Below are 11,084 nucleotides of genomic sequence, written 5' to 3' on the forward strand. Positions count from 1 at the left end.
ACAGATTTTTACCTTGTCAGCTCAGGGATTCAATCTTGCAACCTTACGGTTAACTAGTCCAACGCTCTAACCACCTGCCTCACGAGGAGCCCGCCTGTTACGTGAATGCAGTAAGAAGCCAAGGTAAGTTGCTAGCTAGCATTAAACTTATCTTATAAAAAACAATCAATCAATCAATCATAATCACTAGTTAACTACACATGGTTGATGATATTACTAGTTTATCTAGCGTGTCCTGCGTTGCATATAATCGATGCAGTGCGCATTCGCGAAAAAGGACTGTCGTTGCTCCAACGTGTACCTAACCATAAACATCAATGCCTTTCTTAAAATCAATACAGAGAAGTATATATTTTTAAACATGCATATTTAGCTAAAAGAAATCCAGGTTAGCAGGCAATATTAACCAGGTGAAATTGTGTCACTTCTCTTGCGTTCATTGCACGCAGAGTCAGGGTATATGCAACAGTTTGGGTCGAACTAATTTGCCAGAATTTTACGTAATTATGACAAACATTGAAGGTTGTGCAATGTAACAGGAATATTTAGACTTATGGATGCCACCCGTTAGATAAAATACGGAACGGTTCCGTATTTCACTGAAAGAATAAAAATTTTGTTTTCGAGATGATAGTTTCCAGATTCGACCATAGTGTAACGACCCTGGGTTTATAAGCGCGGAAATCGACTCTGCCACACGAGCATGCTTTTGCGGCACAGTCAATAGCGCGCCGGACCTCGGGCTAGAAGGTCGAGGGTTCGAGACCTGCTCCCTGCCTGTTTCATTACAATATTAATGACATAAGGCTCGTATTTCTGTGTGTTATTATGTTATAATTAAGTCTATGATTTGATAGAGCAGTCTGACTGAGCGATGGTAGGCACCAGCAGGCTCGTAAGTATTCATTCAAACAGCACTTTCGTGTGTTTTGCCAGCAGCTCTTCGCAATGCTTCAAGCATTGAGCTGTTTATGACTTCAAGCCTATCAACTCCCGAGATTAGGCTGGTGTAACTGATGTGAAATGGCTAGCTAGTTAGCGGGGTGCGCTCTAATAGCGTTTCAAACGTCACTCGCTCGGAGACTTGGAGTAGTTGTTCCCCTTGCTCTGCATGGGTAACGCTGCTTCGAGGGTGGCTGTTGTTGATGTGTTCCTGGTTCGAGCCCAGGTAGCGGCGAGGAGAGGGATGGAAGCTATACTGTTACACTGGCAATACTAAAGTGCCTATAAGAACATCCAATAGTCAAAGGTATATGAAATACAAATCGTATAGAGAGAGAAATAGTCCTATAATTCCTATAATAACTACAACCTAAAACTTCTTACCTGGGAATATTAAAGACTCATGTTAAAAGGAACCACCAGCTTTCATATGTTCTCATGTTCTGAGCAAGGAACTTAAACGTTAGCTTTCTTACATGGCACATATTGCACTTTTACTTTCTTCTCCAACACTTTGTTTTTGCATTATTTAAACCAAATTGAACATGTTTCATTATTTATTTGAGGCTAAATTGATTTTATTGATGTAATATATTAAGTTAAAATAAGTGTCCATTCAGTATTGTTGTAATTGTCATTATTACAAATAAATAAATAAAATCGGCAGATTAATCGGTATCGGCTTTTTTTTGGGCCTCCAATAATCGGTATCGGTATCGGCGTTGAAAAATCATAATCGGTCGACCTCTAATTGGAATACATGAAAAGGAGTCTAACGTGTTATCCATATGTTTTTGATGTGTTTGATATCGTTCCATTTATTCCATTCCAGCATTTACAATGAGCTTGTCCTCCGATCGCTCATCCCACCAGCCTCCACTGGCATAGATAAGGAATACGCTCCAGAGATTCATTTAGACGTTTGGTAAAGTGTTGGCTGTTTCTAAGCAGGCATCATGTTTCTATAAATCACAGCAGATGAGACTTTGATACTTGATGTAGGCCTGTACAGCCTAGCCTGGTCCCAGGTCTGTTTGTGCTGCCTTGCCAACTCCTATGGTCTTTCAGTTGACAAGGTAGCACAAACAGATCTGGGACAAGTCTATATATAAAGCCCCTCTCCCCCTTTCATTTGTACAGTGCATTTGGAAAGTATTCAGACCCCTACTTTTCCCACATTTTGTTACGTTACAGCCTTTTTCAGAAATTGATAACATCAAAAAAATGTCTCTGATCAATCTACACACAATACTCCATAATGACAAAGCATTTTTTTTTAAATTACATTTACATAAGTATTCAGACACTTTACTCAGTACTTTGTTGAAGGACCTTTGGCAGAGATTCCAGCCTCGAGTCTTCTTGGGTATGACGCTACAAGCTTGGCACACCTGTATTTGGGGAGTTTCTCCCATTCTTCTCTGCAGATCCTCTCAAGCTCTGTCAGGTTGGATGGGGAGCGTTGCTGCACAGCTATTTTCAGGTCTCTCCAGAGATGTTCGATCGGGTTCAAGTCCGGGTTCTGGCTGGGCCACTCAAGGACATTCAGAGACTTGTCCTGAAGCCACTCCTGCACTGTCTTGGCTGTGTGCTTAGGGCCTATGTCCTGTTGGAAGGTGAACCTTCGCCCCAGTCTGAGGTCCTGAGCACTCTGGAGCAGGTTTTCATCAAGGATCTCTCTATACTTTACTCTGTTCATCTTTCCGTCAATCTTGACTAGTCTCCCAGTTCCTGCCGCTGAAAAACATTCCCACATCATGATGTTGTCACCATCATGCTTCACCGTAGGGATGGTGCCAGGTTTCCTCCAGACGTGACGCTTGGCATTCAGGCCAAAGAGTTTCATCAGACTTGAGAGTCTTGTTTCTAATGGTTTGAGAGTTCTTTAGGTGCCTTTTGGCAAACTCCAAGCGGGCTGTCATGCGCCTTTTACTGAGGAGTGGCTTCCGTCTGGCCACTCTACCAGAAAGGCCTGATTGGTGGAGTGATGCAGAGATGGATGTTTTCTGGCAGGTTCTCCCATCTCCACAGAGGAACTCTGGAGCTCTGTCAGAGTGACAATCAGGTTCTTGGTCACCTCCCTGACATGGCCCTTCTCCCCAGATTACATAGTTTGGCCGGGCGGCCAGCTCTTGGAAGAGCCTTGGTCCTTCCAAACTTCTATAATTTAAGAATGATGGAGGCCACTGTGTTCTTGGGGACCTTCAATGCTGCAGACATTTTTTGGTACCCTTCCCCAGATCTGTGCCTCGACACAATCCTGTCTCAGAGCTCTACGGACAATTCCTTGGACCTCATGGCTTGGTTTTTACTCTGACATGCACTGTCAACTGTGGGACGTTAAATAGACAGGTGTGTGCCTTTCCCAATCATGTCCAATCAATTGAATTTACCGCAGGTGGACTCCAATGAAGTTGTAGAAACATCTTAAGGATGATCAATGGAAACAGGATGCACCTGAGCACAATTTCAATTGTCATAACAAAGTTCATTTTTTTTATACATTTGCAAATATTTCTAAAAACCTGTTTTCGCTTTGTCATTATGGGTTATTGTGTGTAGATTGATGATGATTTTTTTGTTATTGAATCAATTTTAGAATAAGGCTGTAACGTAACGAAATGTGGAAAAAGTAAAGAGGTCTGAATACTTTCCCAATCCACTGTACCTGGATGTCTAAAGTTCCATTTGGAGTGAACTCGTTCTCTTCTACGTGTGATCCTCTCTTCTTTTCATTAATTCCATCTGTCATCCTCATCTCTTTCTCTCTCTCTCTAACCTCTCATCATCCGCTAGCTCCGTTTTCCACCTCACCGCCCTGCTTGTCATTCCCTCCCCTAATTAATTGGCCTCCATTCAATCTCAGGATCTCTCATTTCCTTTTTCCCTCGTTCAATTCTCTCTCTGACTGTCGCTCTGTCTCTCTTTCGCTGTATCTCTCTCCTTTCACCTCGCCCTGTCCTTTATCGTAGTTTCACCCTGAATGTCTCCTTCTTCTCTTCTCCCTCCTTCACATCCCCCCCCCCTCTCTCTCTTGCAAACTTTGATAAGCTGTCAGATGAGTCACAGGGCAGTTGTCTCTCCAAATCTCAAGTTCATCGTTCACATAATATGTGGCTATCCAGCACATAGTGTGTGTGTGCTGTGTATGTGTGTGTGTGTGTGTGTGTGTGTGTGTTTGGAGCGGCGGGGGGGCACTGCGTTCCCACCCAGCTTGCTATAATGACGAAAAACAGCAAAACTGCTTATTGAATGGGTTAAAGGTCGTTTTTTTCTCCTCTCATCAGTGCGTTCTGTCTGGGAGAATGAATGCCAGATGAGCATCAGAAGGCTCAGTAGAAAGTGACATGGTGGTGCGTGTGGTTGGTACAGAGGCAGTTTGTGTGGGCGTATGGTTGGGCCTTATGAAAGATCAGTGGAGAAAATCACTGGGCTCTATGCGCAAACGGGTAACGAGAGGATCAACATGGGTAACGAGAGGATCAACACGGGTAACGAGAGGATCAACACGGGTAACGAGAGGATCAACACGGGTAACGAGAGGATCAACACGGGTAACGAGAGGATCAACACGGGTAACGAGAGGATCAACACGGGTAACGAGAGGATCAACACGGGTAACGAGAGGATCAACACATGAAAGGAGGGAAAAGGGGAGAGGAAAGAGCAAGGGTGAAATGGGAAGTAAGGTCGGCATGAGGGAGAAAGGAGGAGAGTTGTCAGACAACATTCTTAGGAAAAATAGGTGCTACCTTGAACCAAAAAGGTTCTACCAAAAAGGTTCCATGGAACACTATATACCCTCCACAAAGAACTCTTTGCGAACCCTTTTTTGTAAGGGTTCAGTATTGGGTTGGAGGGGGTGGAAGGCGATTTAAGATAAAGAAATGTAGATTAGCATGAAATAAAGGAAAAAGAGCGATGAGAATGAAAGGGTGAGGATGAGGTGGTGAAAAGGGGGATGAGGTGGCAGGAAAGAAGAGAGGTGGGATGGGGGTCCAGTATTGGGGGTCCAGTATTGGGGGGACCAGTATGGGGGGGGGGACCAGTATTGGGGGAGGGAGTGTGTGTGTGAGAGAGGAGTGTGTGTGTGTGTGTGTGTGAGAGAGAGAGCGGGGAGGGAGGAGGATAACAGAGATAAATAGAGGGGAGGGAGAGAGAGCGAGTGTGTCTGTTTGTGTGTGAGAGAGAGAAACAAGAGAGAGGGGAGGGAGCGAGAGAGAGAGAGAAAGGCAAGGCCATCAATCCGCCAGACATCAACACAACACCCTATTCAGCACTGCAAGCCCGCAGTCCATTTAGCTCCAAGCGTATTGGCATAACCATACATACTGCCTCCAGTATATATTCAGGTGCAACGTCATTATGGACATGTTAAAGCTGGTTTAATTAATGTCCAACTGTGTATTTAACGGTTTGGCCCATGTGTGTCAATGAGGGTTTCACTGCTCTCTCATGAAACATATTATTTGCCCGATTTAAAGTCTAATCTCCGGCACTCCTCCGTCTGTCCCCCTCTCCCTCTCTTCCTCCCTTCACCCACTTCACTTTGTGTGCATTGCAACAGTGCCGCCTGGCCCTTGCCCGATTCTCTTTTTCTTTCTCTCTATCTATTGGTTTTCTCTCTGTTTCTCTCTCTCCCTCAGCCCCCCCCCCCTGCTCTGTATTGCTTGCCCCCCCATGACTCTTAAATCTCTAGTGGCAGGAGGTGGGGTAAAACTCTGGTTGAGAGACTGATAGAGCCTTGATAAAGCTGCTTACCTAAGCTAGACAAAAAGACACCATGACAATAAACAGTCTGAAACATCGGTACTGAGCATTGTCACTGTCACTCACTCCTACAGAGCAGGCAGGCATCAGGCTGAGTGTCTGATGGCGTTGACATTGGAACAAAGGTTTATTGATGGCTCTCTGTCGGGTGTCAGGGTATTCTGACGTTGGCTATTTGGCATTGTGAAGCTAATTTGTGATGTTGTTTCTGGTCAGGTCATGTGCTCAGGAAAAACTCCTGGCCCAAATAATGAGACACAGGATTGGAGTGGAAAAGCACTTTCATATTGCCTTGAACAATGTATCCCGTCTTGCACGTGCTGCCATGTGCAAAGAAATACAATTCTATTTGACCACGTGTCACATGTCTTTATATTCTTTAGTAATGTGCGAGGACACACACCACTGGGGAGATATTAGAAACTCTAATGTTAATCCATTACTGCAACTAATTGATTTAGGACTTCAACGTACTTCGGGCACTTTGTACCCTCTGTGGGATGATTACATGAACATGGTGTAACGTACTCGCTTTATACTGTGTGTGTTCCTGTAAAGTACACGCCGGGACTCAGAAAGCGGGTGCAGAAGGTGCGTTTTAATACTGAACAGATACACAAGAGCCGCGTACTGAACTTTCCGCGTACTGAACTCTACAAACCAATAGCACCTAAGGACTCATGACAACAGACGGCTAAATAAAGGGGAAGTAATCAGGGACGTGATGAAGTCCAGGTGTGCCTAATGAAGGGTTGCCAGGACTGGTGGTTAGTATAGAGGGGGAGGGGGCATAGACGTGACAGTTCCAAATGGCACCCTGTTCTCTTCATAGTCCACTAATTCTGACCAGCACAATAAAGGGAATAGGATGCCAGTTAGGACAAGAGGAATTGCATGACAGTGGCTGAGTCCCGTTCTTTCACATCAAAGAAGGTATTTCTACCGAGGAAAAAGAAAGCACCAAATACTTCTTCATTCCAATTGGGGCAGAAGGCCACATTGAGCACAAAATCTACAGTTAGAAAATGTACATTTGGGATAAAACATTGGGTCAGTTTCGTGAACGGGCTGATGGTGTTGCTGGTTACACTGTAACCTCAGGGTGTTTCTGATCATATATCTGAAGCATGTGTGTCAAGGAACTGAAAAGGCCATTCTTCTGTAAATAATGCTGAAGTGTGTGGGGCTGCTATACTGTAAAAGTAGCTTGTGATAAGGAGCTGCCTCCTGCCAGTATTGTACAGTATACACACATTAGTATGTGTCATCAGGTCAGAGCTTGCCTGGTCTCCTTCATGTGAAGGTTTACTGGGGGGACTAAAGTCGGGATTCAATGCAAGGCGTGCTATACTGTACAACTGATAATGCGCCTTAAGCAGCGTTCCCTCAGCTGCGGAGATGGCATTCATGGTAAACACTGCATAATATGTCGGCTCAAGCGGAAATGACATTACGGATGGAAAGTGGGCCTCGGGTTGTACAACTGACACACAACACATTTGACACAAGTTGTGACACAACACATTTGAGTTTATCTGCCTCATTTATTTTTTGACACAGCTCATGGCCGTCCACTAGACAATAACAATCTACTTGAGCATCGTATTGGGTTTCAATGAGAGCTGTTTTCCTGATGGAGATGGTGAATCATGTCATAATGTGAATAGGCACCGGGCACCCAATCTGGCTCATCTAAAACACAGAAAGACAGACAGACAGAGCACTGTTTCACTGGGAGCGCTGCAGATTGGAGTTCAAGTGATGCTCATCTCATTTAATTGATCTTCCTCTGACACCGCCTGGTATAGAGGTCCTGGATGGCAGGGAGCTCAGCCCCAGTGATGTACTGGGCTGTATGCACTACCCTCTGTAGGGCCTTGTGATCGGATGCCGAGCAGTTGCCATACCTAGCGGTGATGCAGCCAGTCAAGATGCTCTCAATGGTGCAGCTGTATAACTTTTTGAGGATCTGAGGGCCCGTGCCAAATCTTTTCAGCCTCCTGAGGGGGAAGAGGCGTTGTTGTTCCTTCTTTACGACTGTGTTGGTTTGTGTGGACCATGTTCATTCCTTAGTGATGTGGACACAGAGGAACATGAAGCTCTCGACCCGCTCCACTTCAGCCCCGTCGATGTGGACGGGGACATGCTCGGCACTCAGTTTCCTGTAGTCCATGATCAGCTCCTTTGTCTTGCTGACGTTGAGGGAAAAGTTGTTCCTAAATGCGATTTTGTAGTCATTACTCAAACCGATAGAGTCACTGTGACCATGTAGGGGGTCCAGATTTGAGTTGTATCAGCTTTAAATGTTTGAGTAAGTCAAAAATGGCTGGAGATACATTTAACTTTAAGCTCATTGTTAATTAAATACAAAAGTTATCAGTGGTTTGAACTCTAAACAGATGTTAAGAAATGTTTTATATGAAGTTGATTGCACTTAGAATACTCTTTTGTAAACTTTATATGACCATACATTACATATCTCATAAGGCCTTATTTTGAGGCCTAGTTTTACAGGCCACATCAGGCCTGCAAGTAGGGTTGCAAAATTCAAGTAACTTTCTCACAATTCCAAGATTTTCACAAAATCCTGGTTGAAGGATTTCCTGCTTATTCCCTCTCGTTTCCAGGAATCAAATGACCGGTATTTCTGGTCAAATTTGGAAAATTTTCCCGGAATTTTGCAAAACCATATCCAACAGTTGGAATTTTTATTCAACCGCAACCTGCATTCATAATGATTGCCAGGGTTAGGAACATTGTGACGAGACTACCTAAGCCATTTAAAATAGAACAGCCGTTTCAGAAGCGGGTGAAAAAAAATCTAACTAACTGATTGGAATAGTTTAATGATATTTATCTTTGTGTAGTATAAGACGAATCAATCAATCAATGTACAGTGTATCCCCCTCATGTATAGGCTACCTCTGATGTATCCCTCACCAAGTATAGTATGAATGTCAAACAACTACCAAATGCTGTAACGAAACAAAATGTTGAAAAAGTCCAGGGGTTTCAATACTTTCCGAATGCACTGTATATGCAAAAACACAGATATTAAAAACGATTTAAAAATCTACATGAAGTAGAGCATGCTGGAAAATATGATAGTTCGTTCTTCTTAAATTAACGTAAACAATGACTTGACTAACCTCTGCTTAAACAAAGTATAATTTCTATGTGATATTACCAAAATAATGCGAGTACCTAGTTGTCCTGACAGGTTTTGAGTTAGAAATACTTAATAGGTTAATGTTCAATAGACAATAAAACAAGTTTTGTGTTTAAACGGTTTAAACTTTACAATCAAGTTGTTTGAACTTGCTGTGACAAAGTTGTACCAATTAAAAAAGTTAATTTGCATCATAACATTTTTAAAAACTTCTAATTTAGTTTTGAGTCAGTACCACATAAATATTTAAAGTAATAAAGACATTTCATTGACTGAGTTAAAAATAAAATTAGGGTTTACAGTGATACCAGATACTAGACAGTGTGGATAAGGCTACTGGCTGCAGTGTTTCTTGTGTTGAATATTGGAAAAACCCTTTATTTCAATACAAAGAAAACAAGTAATAATCATAGTTGTTTATTTTAGTCCTAAGAATGTGGCAGAGCTGGAGCAGGAAGGACCCTCCTTTTGTTCACAGTCACATTGGAGCTGTGTTCCAAATGGCAACCTATTCCCTATATACAGTAGTGCAATATATAGCGAGTAGGGTGCCATTTTTTACGCGTCCTGGCTGTCTCACTGGTCCTGGTTCATTCAGAGCGGCAACCTTGCACCTCCTACAGTATGTACTGTATGTAGATGGTTACATATATATATATATATATATATATATATATATATATATATATATATATATATATATATATATATATATATATATATATATACAGAGCCTTCGGAAACTATTCAGACCACTTGACTTTTTCCACATTTTGTTACGTTACAGCCTTATTCTAAAATGTATTAAATAGTTTTTTCCCTCATCAATCTACACACAATACCCCATAATGAAAAAGCAAAAACAGGATTTTATAAATGTTTGCTAATTTATAATGAACTTTTACATAAGTATTCAGACGCTTTACTCAGTACTTTGTTGAAGCACCTTTGGCAGTAATTACAGCCTCGAGTCTTCTTGGGTATGACGCTACAAGCATGGCACACCTGTACTTGGGGATTTTCTCCCATTCTTCTCTGAAGATCCTCTCAAGCTCTGTCAGGCTGGATGGGAAGCGTCGCTCACAGCTATTTTCAGGCCTCTCCAGAGATGTTCGATCGGGTTTAAGTCCGGGCTCTGACTGGGCCACTCAAGAACATTCAGAGACTTGTCCCGAAGCCACTCCTGCATTGTCTTGGCTGTGTGCTTAGGGTTGTTGTCCTGTTGGAAGTTGAACCTTCACCCCAGTCTGAGGTCCTTAGCGCTCTAGAGCAGGTTTTCATCAAGGATCTCTCTGTACTTTGCTCCGTTCATCTTTACCTCGATCCTGACTAGTCTCTCAGTCCCTGCCGCTGAAAAACATCTGCCCAGCATGATGCTGCCACCACCATGCTTCACCGTAGGGATGGTACCAGGTTTCCTCCAGATGTGACGCTTGGTGTTCAGGCCAAAATAGTTCTGTCTTGGCTTCATCAGACCAGACCGTGAATCAGACCAGACCAGGCTTCCTTTTAAAATGCAAAATCGACAGTACATCCATTATTCAGATATGTCTGAAGCAATGAATAAACAGTACATTTGAATGTACGGTACATATTCGCGGTGTGTATCATTGTATGTGACTGTATTGGCAAGGACCACATTGATATAAATAAATATAGTAGTTCCCTGATGAAGACAGCTCTGGTAAGTCCAGAACAGAGGAAGTGACACCGGCTGTGGCAACACTTCCTTCCTTCTTGTGGGCAGGTTGGGTGGCTCCGAGAGGAGGGAATGTGTGAGATGTGGGTGTGAGAGAGATTTCAGTTCAGTTCTTTCTCACAGCTTCGTAGACAACAGGTGTAGACTAATAGTGAACCTGACGCGTCTTTTTCCAACAATGCAGTGCTAAAAATCAAATATAAAAGACTGATAGTTACACAACAAATGAATACACAGAGTGTGAAGTCAGTATGGATGTGTGTGGGTACGTAGGCATATGTGGTGTGTGTGTGTTGGAATCTGTGTAAGTAAGTGTGAGGGTGGAGTCCAGTGTGGCTAATTGTGAGGGTGAAAGAGAAAGAGGAGATAGAGAGACACACACAACAGATGAGAAAGTCTTACCCTTCGCCTGGCCCCTCCCAGCCCCAGGCTCTCTCCTCCCCTCTGTGTGGAGTGGAGTTGAGTTGTGTGCTGAGAAGCTGAAGTGCCAAACTGTGTGCAGCG

This window comes from Salvelinus namaycush, chromosome 34, assembly GCF_016432855.1.
Source record: "Salvelinus namaycush isolate Seneca chromosome 34, SaNama_1.0, whole genome shotgun sequence".
Classification (NCBI taxonomy): Eukaryota; Metazoa; Chordata; class Actinopteri; order Salmoniformes; family Salmonidae; genus Salvelinus; species Salvelinus namaycush.